Below are 14,937 nucleotides of genomic sequence, written 5' to 3'. Positions count from 1 at the left end.
TCCCCCATGGGGGTTAAGTCCTCTTAACCAGCAGGGCCCAAAGTTGTGGGGTGGGAAGCAAAATGCTGGCTACAGATCAGATCTAGAGACAGAGTGAGAGGAGTCACTCCCACGTCCTTTCCCGAGGCCCGGCCTGTGACATCCTGGCTGAGGGAGGAAAGCAGCATCCCGGCCACTGATGAGACACACAGTGCTCCAGCTCTGTCCGGCATTGCCACTTAGTTGATGACACAACTGAATCCTCACAATACCATCAACTGTCTATGAAGCTTCTCCTTTAGAATGATAGGGAACATGATAAAATAAGTGAATACTGTGATCATAACCCTATTGCAGTCCTCATTTGCTGTAAAACAAGTTTTTTGTTCAGAAGCTATGCTATGTGAGTAAAACTGAATGAAGCACTCAAAGCTTACAGGTGGTGGTTTTAGCAGAAGCACATTCATAAGCAGAATGCGTGTCTTTCAGAAAGAACATGTCATGGCAGTGGCGCTATGAAGCTAATTTATACAAGTATATTCTCTTGAAAAATATTTAAAATACAAAATATAGAGAGTAAAAGGGGAAAATCCCAAGGTACTCTCCTCCCTTACCTTTTTCCCCTCCCCTCTTGAACAGTCCCAAGAATCTCACCAGAGCTGTTTGACTAGCAGTCATTGGACTTGTATTCACTCTGTTTTTTTCTGTGCATTTGCACATTTATGTGCACATCCAAAGGAAGCTTTTTTCCTTTAAATTTGAATGGGCTCCTATTACACATACTGTTTTAAAGTTACTTTTAGAATTAATTTTTTCCCCCCGCTAACTACTAAAATACCGTTTTGATGTGAGGGACAATCAGTGTGAGATCTGTCTCTCTGTTCTCTCCAACCACCTCTATGTCTACGTCCGATCTAGGGCTGCATCTACAATATGTATGCATCCATGCTTCCATCCACATCTCCTCTCTGCCAAGTTCATCATGTCTATGTCCAAAGAAAGCACTGTGAGACAACGAATAGCCATGGACACATGAGGGAACCCAGAACAACAACATAATTGGTAACTTACATTTATTTTAATATATTTTTCCTTTTTAATTGAATTTATTGGGATGATACTGGTTAATAAAATTATATAGATTTCAGGTGTACAATGATATAATACCTGATCTGTATCTTATGTGTTCACCACACCAAATCATGTCTCCTTCCATCACCATTTATTCCTCCTTTATCTTCTTCTACCTCCCCCCACCCCTTTTCCCTCTTATGATCATCACACTGCTATCTGTATCTGAATGTTTTTTGTTTTGGTTAGTTCCTTAATCCCTTCACTATTTTCACCCAGCCCCATTACCTTCCTTCCCTCTGACAGCTATCAGTCTGTTCCCTTATCTATTCCATTCTTCTGCATTACTCCTCCGGTAGCCACTTTCTGAATTTTTGCTATGATCATTCTATTGTTTTAAAAAACATATATTTTTATTGATTTCAGAGGAAGGGAGAGGGAGAGAAAGAGAGATAGAAACATCAATGGTGAGAGAGAATCATTGATTGGCTGACTCCTGCACACTCCCTTCTGGGGATTGAGCCCGAAACCCAGGCATGTGCCCTTGACAGGAAGAGAACTCAAGATCAGCCAATGCTCTAGCCATTGAACCAAACCAGCTAGGGCTGTTGCTTTTGTTTTAATAACTTTAAAAAAATTAAAATAGTTTAAGACTCAGAAAAAGATACAAAAATAGTACAGAGAGCTCCAGTCAGAGTTGATTGCCAAAGCCAGAAAGTTAAGGTTGGTATAATATAAGAAACTCAGGTATAGACCTTATTTGGCTCTCTCCAGTGTTGTATGTAGTGTTTTGTATTAATAGACATGAGATTTTATAATGTATAGAGTGCTGTAGCCATCAGCACAACCAGGAGACAGAACTGCTCCAACACTGCAACTCTGGCCACCAGTGATCCTTCCCATCACTGCAATGCTGGCGCTTAAAGAATATTATGTAAATGGCATCAAGCAGAGTATAACCCTTTGAGATTGGCTTTTTTTCCTTCAGCATAATGCCCTTGAGATCAATCCAAGTTATTGCATATGTCAATAGTTTACTCCTTTCTAGTGTATATGAGGTAAGTTTCAATCTCTCTGGGATAAATATTCCAATTGCCATTGCTGAGAGAGGTAAATGTATGCTTATCTTGATCAAAGATAGCCAAATTGTTTCTCAGAGTGGTTGATCCATTTTCCATTCCCACCTGCAACGAATGAGAGATCAACTGCTCCACATCCTCACCAGCACTTGATGCAATCAGTATTTTCACTTTTAAACCATTCGAATAGGTGTGTAGTAATATCATAGACTTAATTTGCATTCCCCTAATTGCTAATGATCTTTAAAAAAAATTTTTTTATTGATTAAGGTGTCACATATTTGTTCTCAACCCCCCATTCCAATCCCCCACCCCTACCCACTCATGCCCCCATCCCCCTATTGTCCTTGACCACTGGTTAAGCTCATGCATATGCACATAAGTCCTTTGATTGATCTCTCCCTTTTATCCCCACCCTTCCTTTGAGGTCCAACAGTCTGACCCATGGCTCCTTATCTATGGGTCTGTTCTTGTTCATCAGCCTATGTTGTTCACCATTTCCCCCAAATAAGATCATGTCCTACTGGAAATATACTTATAAGAATCAAAAATGAGACAAACTATAATTGTTATGCTGAAAGGCATATAATCAGTCTGTAGTGAGTTTCTTTCTGGGCCAACAGTTCTTTTGAGACCCAATTTCAATGTCAAACAGTTCTTTATGTGTACATGTCAGCAATGATATTTCAGTTCTGGATGGTGGACAAATGGTGGTAATGCAGGTTCAACCCTCTTTGGTTTGGTCCTGGGCAACCTTCAGTGATACACAGCTGCTGACTGCTATTATGGCAAGGCGTCGTCAGCGTCTTCCATCTCTGGTCTGCTTCTCTTCTGTCTTCATGGTTGGAGTAGTCCTGTCAATTCCTCTCTGTTGCCAGAAACCACATGATCTCGGAGTTGTTTTCTGAAAATATAGGAACATATTCTCTACCAAAAGTTAATAAAGGAATATTTTCTATAAATTTGACTTGGGATCCTTTTTCATTTTTTGCCCATATGATTTTCCTCTGGCTTGTTTTGACACAATGTTGCTAATGATCTTAAACATCTTTTTATATGCTAATTTGCCATCCATATATACTTTGGTAGTGTATTTTCAAGTGTTTTGCTTGTTTTCTAATTATATTATCTCTCCCTTACTGCTGAGTTTGGAGAGTTCTATATATGCACCTGGAGGTAAGTTCTTTCTTGAATGTGTGGTTTTTGTTTGTTTGTTTTTTTGTAAGGCAAATATCTTTACTCTGGCAGAAGGATGCGCACACACATGGTCTGGGAACATGTGCACTGAATGTGTGATTTTCAACCATTCTGTAATAATCTGTGGCTTGTCTTTTTATCCTCTTAATATTCTTTCACAGAGCAACAGTTTTTTAATTTTGATAAATAGCAATCTCAATATTTTCCTCTTGAAGATGATACCTTTATTGTTGTGCCTTAGAACTCTTAACCTAAACAAGAAAAAGAATACTTTCTCCTGTTTTCTTAGAAAAGTTTTATAGTTTCAGCCCAGCCAGAGTAGCTCAATGGTTAAGCATTAACCTATGAGCCAACCAATGATTCTCGCCTCTCATTGATGTTTCAATCTCTCTCTCTCTCTCTCTCTCTCTCTCTCTCTCTCTCTCTCTCTCTCTCTCTCTCTCTCTCTCTCTCTCTCCTCCCCCCCCCCCTTGGTCTTTGAAATCAATAAAAATATATATATATTTAAAAAGTTTTAAGTTTGGCTTTTAGGTTTATGATCTATTTTGAGTTCATTTTTGTATAAGGTGTGAGGTTTAGGTCAAGGTTCTTTTTCACCTATATTTTTGACACCATTTGTTATAAAGATTATTCTTCTTTTACTGAATTGCTTTTGCACTTTAGAGAAAAAAAATCAGTTGACAAAACTTTGTGTAGGTCTATTTCTGGATTGACTCTCTATTCTCTGGTGGGATCTAAGTTTGCTCTTCTGCCAATACCACACTTGCTTAATTATTGTATAATGTCTCAAATCAGGTTGTGTGATTCCTTTCACCTTATTCTTTCTCAAAATTGTTTTTGCTATTCTAGTTCCTCAGCTTCTTATGTAAATTTTAGGATCAGTTTGTGTACATATACATCCTACAAAAACTCCTGTTGAAACTTTGATATATCAAAGGGATCATTGACATTTTTACTACATTGGGTCTTTTAGTTCATAAACATAGTTTATCTTTCTATTTTTAAAGTTTTTTTTTCATCATAATATTATTGTACTTATTTATTATAATTTTTTTTTAAAAAAGAAAAAGTTTGTTTAGAAAGTTACAGAGGCAAAAGAAGGGCCCTTGGAGCTTAGGAGAGAGAAAGGTAAGGGTAATCCTCTTGGGGAAAGATGAAGTGGAAGGAAAAAGCACCCATTTTTGTAATTTTTAGCATATAGATCTATGCATGTCTTGTTAGATTTATACCTACTATTGTCTTTACTAAAGCAATTATAATAGTATTGTTTCTTTCCAATTGTTCATTGCCAACACTGAACAATGTATGGTTGCTTTTAGTGTGTTGGTTTTGAATATTGAGAAGCTGCTAACTTCATTTATTAGTTCTTGGTCTTTTTTTGTTGGAAGGGTAGATTTCTTTAGATTTCCTAGACAATCATTCCTTTTCAAATAGGAACATATGATTTCTTCCTTTTCAGTCTGTACACTTTTAATTTTCTTTTCCTTCATGAGAATATACACCAACTTACTTATTCATTCTCTGTTGACAGGAACCACTTTTTTTTTTTTTTTTAAATAATAATTATTTTATTTATTTATTTATTTATTTATTTATTTTTATTTTTTTTAATATATTTTATTGATTTTTTTTGCCCCCCTCCCTCCCTTCCATGCATACTCTTCCTCCCCAGAGTTTTATGTCCATTGGTTGTACTTATATGCATGTATACAAGTCCTTCGGTTGATCTATTATCTCCCCCAGATCTTCCTCCCCTCCCCACTGTAATTTGACAGTCTCTCTGTTGCTTTACTGTCTCTATATCTATCTCTTGGTTCATCAATTTATAATGTTCTTTATCATCCACAAATGAGTGAGGTCATGTGGTGTTTCTCTTTCATTGATTGGCTTATTTCACTCAGCATGATGTTCTCCAATTCCATCCAGGTTGCTGCAAATGATGAGAATTCCTTCTTTTTTATGGAAGCATAGTATTCCATTGTGTAGATGTACCATAGTTTTTGGATCCAATCATCTACTGACAGGCACGTAGGCTGTTTCCAAATTCTGGCTATTATAGATTGTGCTGCTATGAACATAGGGGTGCATATATCCTTTCTGATTGGTGTTTCTAGTTTCTTGGGATATATTCCTAGAAGTGGGATTACTGGTCAAATGGGAGTTCCATTTTCAGTTTTTTGAGGAAACTCCACACTGTTCTCCACAGTGGTTGCACCAGTCTGCATTCCCACCAGCAGTGCACGAGGGTTCCTTTTTCTCCTCAACCTCGCCAACACTTGTCGTTTGTTGATTTGTTGATGTTGGCCATTCTGACAGGAGTGAGATGGTACCACATTGTTGTTTTGATTTGCACCTCTCAGACAATTAGTGACTTTGAGCATGTTTTCATGTGCCTTTTGGCCTTCCTTCTGTCTTCTTTTGAAAATATTCTATTTAGGTCCATTGCCCATATTTTAATTAGATCATTAATCTTCCTTTTATTTAGTTGTATAAGCTGTCTGTAAATGTTGGAGATTAAACCTTTATCAGTGGTATTATTTGCAAATATGTTCTCCCACACCGTGGGCTTTCTTGTTGTTTTGTTGATGGTTTCTTTTGCTGTAAAAAAGCTTTTTATTTTGATGTAGTCCCATTTGTTTATTTTCTCTTTAGCTTCCATTGCCCTAGGGGCAGTATCAGTGAAGAAGTTCTTTTGGCATACCTCTGAGATTTTGCTGCCTGTGGATGCTTCTAGTATTTTTATGGTTTCCTGTCTGATGTTTAAGTCCTGTATCCATTTTGAGTTTATTTTTGTGAATGGTGTAAGTTGGTGATCTAGTTTCATTCTTTTGCATGTGTCTGTCCAAATTTCCCAACGCCATTTATTGAAGAAACTGTCTTGATTCCATTGTATATTCGTGCCTCCTTTGTCAAATATTAATTGAGCATATTGATTTGGGTTGATATCTGGGTTCTCAATTCTATTCCATTGATCTATATGTCTGTTCTTATGCCAGTATCAGGCTGTTTTGAGAACAGTGGCTTTGTAATATAGTTTGAAGTCTGGTATTAAGATCCCTCCTACTTTACTCTTCTTTCTCAGGATTGCTGTGGCTATTCGGGGTCTTTTATTGTTCCAAATGAACTTTTGGAGAGTTCTTTCTATGTCAGTGAAATATGCCGTTGGTATTTTAATGGGGAGTGCATTGAATCTATAGATTGCTTTAGGAAGTATGGACATTTTGATGATGTTGATTCTACTAATCCATGAACATGGTATGTTCTTCCATCTCCTTACATCTTCCTCTATCTCTTTTTTCAGTGTTATGTAGTTTTCTGCAAATAGGTCCTTTACTTCCTTAGTTAAATTTATTCCTAGGTATCTTAATTTTTTTGGTGCGATGGCAAATGGAATTGCTTTTTTAGCCTCTGTTTCTGTACTTTCACTGTTGGTGTATAGGAATGCCATGGATTTCTTGGCATTAATTTTGTATCCTGCTACATTGCCAAATTCATTTATTAAGTCAATTAGTTTTTTAATGGAGTCTTTTGGGTTTTTTATGTACAATATCATGTCATCTGCAAATAAGGATAACTTTACTTCTTCTTTTCTAATTTGGATGCATTTTATTTCCTCCTCTTGTCTAATTGCAATGGCTAGTACTTCCAGTACTATATCAAACAGGAGTGGCAAGAGTGGGCATCCCTGTCTTGTTCCTGTTCTTAGAGGGAATGGTTTTAGTTTTTGCCCATTGAGTATAATGTTGGCTGTGGGTTTATCATATATAGCTTCTATTATGTTGAGGTATGATCCTTGTACTCCCACCTTGTTAAGAGTTTTTATCAGGAAAGGGTGTTGGATTTTATCAAATGCTTTTTCTGCATCAATTGATATGACTATATGATTTTTATCTTTCAATTTGTTTATGTGATGTATCACGTTTATTGATTTGCAGATATTGTACCATCCTTGCATTCCTGGAATAAATCCTACTTGGTCATGGTGTATGATCTTTGTGATGTTCTTCTGAAGTCAATTTGCTAGAATTTTGTTGAGGATTTTGGCATCTATGTTCATGAGGGATATTGGCCTGTAATTCTCTTTCATTGAGTTGTCTTTATCTGGTTTTGGTATTAGGGTGATGCTGGCTTCATAGAAGGAGTTTGGAAGTGTTCCTTCCCCTTGGATTTTTTGGAATAGTCTGAGGAGGATAGGTTTTAGTTCTTCCTTGAATGTTTGGTAAAACTCTCCTGTGAAGCCATCTGGCTTTTGTTTGCTGGAAGCTTTTTGATGACAGTTTCAATTTCTTCCCAAGTCACTGGTCTATTGAGATTTTTAGATTCTTTCTGATTGAGTTTTGGCAGTTTGTATTTTTTTAGGAATATGTCCATTTCCTCCAGGTTGTTTAGTTTGTTGGAATAGAGTTGTTCGTAGTATTTTGTAGCAATCCGTTGTATTTTGGTGTGGTCTGTTGTTATTTCACCTCTTTCATTTCTGATTTTGTTTATTTGGGTCCTCTCTCTTTGTTTCTTGGTTAGCCTGGCTAGAGGAACCCACTTTTTATGTGATCACTAGTACCCCTTCTGTTACCAGTACAAGTTCACACTCTTCATCCAAATCCCTGGACGTCAGCTCTGTTTGGGAATTCTATTTTTTTTTTTTTTTTGATTTGAGAAAGTTAATTTGTTGCTCTTAATAAATATTTTATAACACTCTCAGTAGGATCTGGACATTACCCTGCAATCAAATACATTAGTGGTTGTTTTGTTTTTTTCCAAAGAAATAAATGAATATTCACACTAAGTGAGATGAAGTCTAAAAATAACCTCACATCAGTTCTGGTCAGGTTTTGCTGCAAATGACTGTATCAAACTTAGGAAAAAACTTTCTCTGAGAAATTTTTGGATTTTGGAATTCCAAATATGAGATTGCAAATTTTTATTATTTTACTTAGAATTTGGTGTTTCTTTGAATCTATCTCTAAAAATCAATCAATTAAAAAAGGTGTACAATTAAATGATTTTTAATATATTTATAGAGTTGTGCAACCAATATTGCATTCAATTTTAGACCATTTAATCATCTCAGGAAGAAACTCTGCACCCTAGGCTATTACCTTCCAGCTCTTCATTCTCCCCAATCCTGAGCAATCATTGATATATGCTCTATGTCCTTATATTTGCCCATTCTGGACACATAAGAGTGAATAGCTCTTTAGCATAATGCTTTCAACACTTATTCATGATACCATATATACTTCATTCTTTTTTATGATTAATATCCCATTGTATAGATATATTACTTTTGTTTATTTTTTCGTCAGCTGAGAGATATTTGGATTTTTTCCATTTTCTGACTATTATTATTTTAAAAATATTTTTATTTATTTCAGAGAGGGAAGAAAAGGAAGAGAGTTAGAAACATCAATGATGAGAGAAAATCATTGATTGGTTGCTTCCTGCACACCCCCTACTAGGGACTGAGCCCAGAACCCAGGTATGTGCCCTGACCAAGAATCAAACTGTGACCTCCTGGTTCATAGGTCAATACTCACCCACTGAGACATGCTGGCAAGGCTCTTTCTGGTTACTATTAATACTGTTTCTATGAATGTTTGTGTGTAAGTTTTGTATGGCCATATGTTTTGAATTCTCTTGGGAGAATTCTTAGAAGTGAAATTGCTGGGTCAAAAGGTATGCCCATTGGAAGAAGGCCAGGTCATTTTTCAGAGTTGCTGCACCATTCACAACTGTGTCAATGACCATGGAACCTTTTATAAAACATACTTGCATTTTCTTTTTCAAAGAAAGTAAGGAAAAAAAAAACATAAAGGAATAGTTATCGGTTCCAATTTTATGTCTTTTGCACTTTTTATTGATAAAATGGGAATAGCCAGCAGTACCATCTGGAATTCTCTGCCAGACACACAGGTCTGTGCTTGCTAAATACCATGAGCAGAATTCTTTCACAGAAGCTCCTTGAACCTGAAACACAGCAGTACTCGGTGACCACGGGTCCTCAGTCTTAGGGAAGCCTTAATGAAGCCTTGGCCAGGGAGGCAGAAGTGATACAGGAGTATGTGGGGTCTGCCTCCAACCCTCAATTAAAGAGTAGTTTATGCAACATGACTTCTTTTTGAACCAGAGCCAGGGTCACTGTTGAGCTGAGGTAACATTAATTATTTTTCCGCTTGTCGGATTCCATGAAAAAGATGTGAAAATGGCCTGTTTATGAAAGAGTACAGGCAGAGGCTGTGAGCTGATTATGTCAAACCTCGTCAGAGCTTCCTTGGTGTGGGAGGTTATAATCAACAAAGCATGGCAGCATCTGTGCCCATTACAGGAGGAGCCCCTCTGCCTAGCTTGCTGGCAGAGACAAGAAGCCAGCTTAACCCCTGCTGGACTGAATTGGGTCGACTGTGTGGAGCAAAGAATTTTTATTTGAATCAATTATGTAGTACACAGTTAGGGGACAGAGCATCCAAGAAGGTCATTGTCCTTGTTTTGTTCCCTTGAGAGAGCAACCTCTATTCTTTCTGTGACTTGGGCTGCCATATATAATAGATGTGTCAAGGTGCAGCGTTGCAAAGCTTGAAAGATACAGAAATAAGCTTTAAAAAACAAGTGTGAAAACAACCTCAGAGAACATTAGCAGGGAGCCTCACACTTTCTACATAGATGGGGCTTAGGGACTGTGTTCTGGTAGAAAGAGGTGTGCAATTGCTAGATTAAGAAATCTTGTCTTATCAGCAGCTGGTGATACTATGGGGAAAGTAAAACTCATCACCCAATGTTGTCCTTGGGAATGATTTGTCCTAAAGATCATCCAATATGTTGGATTCAATTTATTTTTTTATAACCAATAATTATGTCCAATTTCTTTTGCTGAAATGCAATACATTGGGTAAAAAAGAGCCACTTATATGGCCCTAACTGATTTGGCTCAGTGGGTAGAGCCTCGGCCTGTGGACTGAAGCGTCCCAGGTCCGATTCCAGGCAAGGGCATATACTTTGGTTGCAGGCACATACCCAGAGGGGGCGTGCAGGAGGCAACTGATCATGCTTCTCTCTCATTGATGTTTCTAACTATCCCTCTCCTTTCCTCTCTGTAAAAAAAAATCAATAATATGTATATCTTTTAAAAGCCACTTATATGCTGACTATAAAAAGATTATATTCCATAAATATAAAATAAACTACTACTGATGTGCAATGAAATAAAGAGCTTATCACCAGAAACGAAAATAAACTCTATCACTAAGCACATTGTTTATAGTTTGGCTGAAATTTTTTTCACAGCCACACTTTCTTTTTTGTTTGTTTGTTTACATTGGTTTAATATAATGTCAAATGTAAGTTTTCAAAGGGAAAGGACATTGTATAGAATATAGAGACACAGCATCATACCAGCGGGCCCACAGGCGGGGCAGAGACCCTTTTCCTTGGGAGCAGCAGCTCTAATCCCAGGGATGGTTCCTGGCAGGAGCTGGGCAGCCAGTAGCTTCCTCATCCAGCCCCAAACTTGGCCCCTGCTGTAGCTCAGTTCCCATTCCTGTGCCTCCCCATCTCCCAGCTCCTTATAAAGAGCCCCAAGAGCTAAGACTGAGGAGAGGAGCATATCCCTTGGGGTATGTGCCCCATGTCTGGGAGAAGAAATATACACCACTGAACACCCAGCACATGGGAGAGGGAGAGATACCATGGGAGAGGGAGAGGCAGGCACCTCAAAAAGTGAATGGGCTGAGCCTGAGCCAGCTCCGAAGGAGGCACTGCTTCCAGGTGTTCTTAAAAAAAAGAAGAAAATCATACACCCGAAGGGGATTGGAGGGGTCAGTGTGGGAAGTTACCCCATTTATATCCAACATTGTAAACACATGACTATATTACATGTGCTGGTGTTTGCATGTCTCTGTACATTGGTCTGGGGGCAGGATCTCAGGAGCCTTGTCCTGCTACCCACCCTGGGAACAGACCTGGAGCAGGGCCTGGGCCTCAGCATTCACTCTGGCACCAGAGGCCTGTGTGTGTGAGCATGTGCATGTATGCAAATATGAACATGGGGAACCTGTGTGCGAGTATGTACAAGCAGTAGGGTCATATACCGGCAGCGGGCAGGCAGGACTGCATGAGGCAAGGCCTGCCTCTGGTGGCTGCTCACAGGTTGATTCCTGCAGTTTTCCAGGTGTCGTGTTGGTGTTGCTCTGAGGGCACAGCTTCTTGGTACCCAGTCCAAGCCAGCGCTCCTCAAAGGGCATATGACAGCCACTGATGGACGTCAGGAACGTCCACGTGAGTCCAGGCCCCACTGATAGCTGCTCTGTTCAAGTTTCCTGATCTGAGCCTTCAGGGCCTCAAACGTGGTTACAGCTGAATCTTCCGTTAATTCTCGATGTCGCTGTTCTTGCAGGTCTTCTGCATGGCCTCCTGCTTGCTCCTCTCCCCGTTGCTGGTAGAAGAGACTCATCGCTGGCCCACCCAGAGAGAGACTCAGGTGTGATGTGTGTGCTGGCAGGGTCGCTATTTAGAACAGCACCTCTCTCCTCGGCTTCACCAGGCTGCTCGCCTGTGCGGGGATGAAGCCAGTCTCTGTGTGGCTTCCATACTCCAGTGTCATCTCCACCCATATCCAAGCCAGCATCATGGTCAGGACTCCCTCAGCCGCTGCACACGGTGAAGCCAGAAACACCTCCCAGGCGAGTGGCGGCCCATATCCTGTCTGCCCATATCCCTCATGCTTCTCCGAGCGTTTGCTTTTCTCATGCTCAACATCCATGACTTCCCCCTGGGCCATGCAGGAGCCTTTCTTCTTCGGAGGCGATGCTCCACGTGCCTGCTCATCTGCTCCGATGCTGCCGGGGGCGGCTGCACAGGGGACACCTGCCCTTTGTCTCGCTTCCTCCCTTTCATTTCCCCCATCGGAGCATTCAGTGGGTCTGCGATTGGCTCACACTCGCAGGAAGGTCTGGTGTCTGTGAGGGGGCAGCCATCGGTATGGATGAGTGTGACGCTGTGGAGAGCCTCCTGCCCTCCGGATGGAAGCAGCAAGAAGAGGTGCTCGGGAGCGCCTGGAGCCATGGCGTCCCTCAGAAGGGCATGCTTGGCAGTGTCGGTGTGCTTTCTTCTTTACTTCTCTAGTCTAGGACTCCATTCAGCCAGATCTCAAGCTGTTCTGAGCGATGGTTGTTCTGTATTTTAGTTGTAATTTTGATGTGGTTGGGGGAGGCGGCAAGTACCAGCATTTACCTACACCGCCATCTCCCACAGCCAGGCTTTCTTAGAGAAGGAAGCAGGATGTCGATATAAATTCTGGCACAACTTCCTTACCTCGTAGCTCACCAGCACTTCAAATAGCTTTGCTCTAGATGAGATAATTAAATAGTCAGAGGTTGAATTTATACAGAGTCAGCATGAATGTGACAGCTGCCAGTGAAGACTGATAGAGGCATGTAACTTTGGCAACTTAATTAAAACATATGTGGACTATCATTAGTGATGTGATTTTCCAAAATTGTGGTCAAGTTCTTGGTAAATTTCTGAATATATAAAGTGCAATTTTCTCTTAATTCACATTTCTGGACATTTCAGTGCATATTAAACCATTTATGTGTAGTGCAGGATTCAGTTCAAGGTTTGAATCACTGACAGCAGATTTTTACCTCCTAAATGAATGTCCAGAGGAACTTCAAAAAAATCATGCAACAATCAGAGCAATTCTTCAAGGTGGAACAACCGGCCTACTGCAAACCTCTAGCATCCATAGTCCCTATGTACTCAATGTCAGTGGTGGTTCCCAATCACTGGCAAACAAGATACGCTGAGACATTTCCTCAGCGTCCTAGAGAAGCGGTGTCAGCCAGTCTAATTCAAATTCCAAACCTCATAGGTGGTCCTAGGAGGGAGGTGGCTTCCCCAAGATCACTTCCCCAGGGGACTCTGGGACCAGAACTGAGGTGCTGGACTCCTAATGCAGTCCCACTGTCCCAGCCCAAAGTGTCCTAGGATACTGGCCACTCTCAACCGTGCCCATGTCTGCTGACTGGCCATTAATTCACTATTGCCTCTAAAGTAGCAATTTTTATGTATGGTGATGGATGTTAATGATACTTTGAAGATAATTAATGTACTTAATTTTTTTTCCTTCTTTTCACCCATTCCCCCACCGTCTTTCCTTTGGCAACCATCAGCTTGTTTTCTGTGTCTATGGGTCTGTTTCTGTTTTGTTTGTTTTTTAGATTCCACTTATAAGTGAGATTACATGGTATTTGTCTTTCTCTGGCTGACTTATTTCACTTAGCATAATATCCCCTATGTTCATCTGTGTTGTTGCAAATGACAAGATTTTATTCTTTTTATGGCTGAGTAATAGTCTGTCGTATATTTGCACCACATCTTCTTAGTCCATTTGTCTACAATGGACACCTGGGTTGCCTCCATATCTTGGCTATTGTAAGTAATGCTGGAATGAACATGTGTCATTTTGAATTGTGTTTTTGTTTTGGATAAATACCCAGAAGTGGAATTGCTGGATCATATGGCAGGTATATTTTCAATGTTTTGAGGAATCTCCATGCTGTTTTCCATAGTGGCTGCACTGGTTTATGTGTGTGCTGCACTTTACTACAAATGGCAGTGCAGTAGGTGTGGGGCACCAGCGTCCCACAGACACCTGAGAAATGTGCTGTGCCACGTTGGGACATCTACAATATAATATCACTAGGTGACCAAAACATCATTATGTGGCACAAGATTGTAGTTGTCACTCAAATAGTGTTTATTAAATGCATTCCTTAATGAATTAAGTACGTAATCAATAGCAGTCTGCTTAAAGAACTCCAGGTTGTTCTGAGAAGTGGGATGTCTCCTTGTGCTTCTTAGGAATAGAAACGCTAGGGAACTCCATGAGACTTTCCAGCAGAGCATCACAGAGCCCGCAAAATTTTTTAAGCTCCACATACAGGATGTTCCCAAAAATGTATGCATACACTTTGAATAATTATAAAAACAGTTTTATTAAAAAATTTCATTTTCAAAATTGAGCTATCACCTGTCCAAGTGTGTATTCACATTTTGGGGACACCCTGTTATAACACAGGAAGTGGGGATGGGCAGGGGCAGTGGTGTAGGCTGTGCACTGCAGAAGCTACGGATGCAATGCTCACTGTTTCCTAGAGGTGTGCTTACAGTTGGGTTGGGCTGCCAAGACACACACCAAAATCATTAAATAACAAATAGATTTTGTATTTGTTTTACATGCCAACGGTGCTATGGTTCAAGTTTTGGTATGTTGGTTCATATTATAATATTTTTACCCTTGGTTGGTCTTACTGGCTACTAATAATAATGCACTAGAGAGTAGATTGTGGGTGTTCAGCAAAATGTTCTGTAATAAAACCTGTTGTTCCAAACCTGCTCACTTTCTGCATATTCCCACTTCTCGTCCAGATGCCAGATTCCTGTGCCTTTGCCCAGCCACTTCCTCTTCTACTGCATCACCCTTTCCTTTGCTTTTACCCAAACACTGCAGCTGATCCAGGACACAGTGCAGATGTCACTTTTTCTCTGTAGTTTGGAGACCTTTCTTGAACAAAATTCTTAAGGGAACTCACTGTCTCTTCCCAAGGCTCAGCACATA

General features: G+C 39.9%; 1 pseudogene; it reads right to left on the bottom strand.

Moving 5' to 3' along the window:
• Positions 1-9,480: 9,480 nt before the first annotated feature.
• LOC118723018 lies at positions 9,481-12,380 on the bottom strand (annotated as a pseudogene).
• Between the last annotated feature and the right edge of the window lie 2,557 nt (positions 12,381-14,937).

The sequence above is a fragment of the Pipistrellus kuhlii genome, unplaced genomic scaffold (genome assembly GCF_014108245.1).
Source record: "Pipistrellus kuhlii isolate mPipKuh1 unplaced genomic scaffold, mPipKuh1.p scaffold_m20_p_2, whole genome shotgun sequence".
Lineage (NCBI taxonomy): Eukaryota > Metazoa > Chordata > Mammalia > Chiroptera > Vespertilionidae > Pipistrellus > Pipistrellus kuhlii.
The sequence above is the reverse complement of the archived record's forward strand: the minus strand, read 5'-3'. Positions and strand labels throughout refer to the sequence as shown.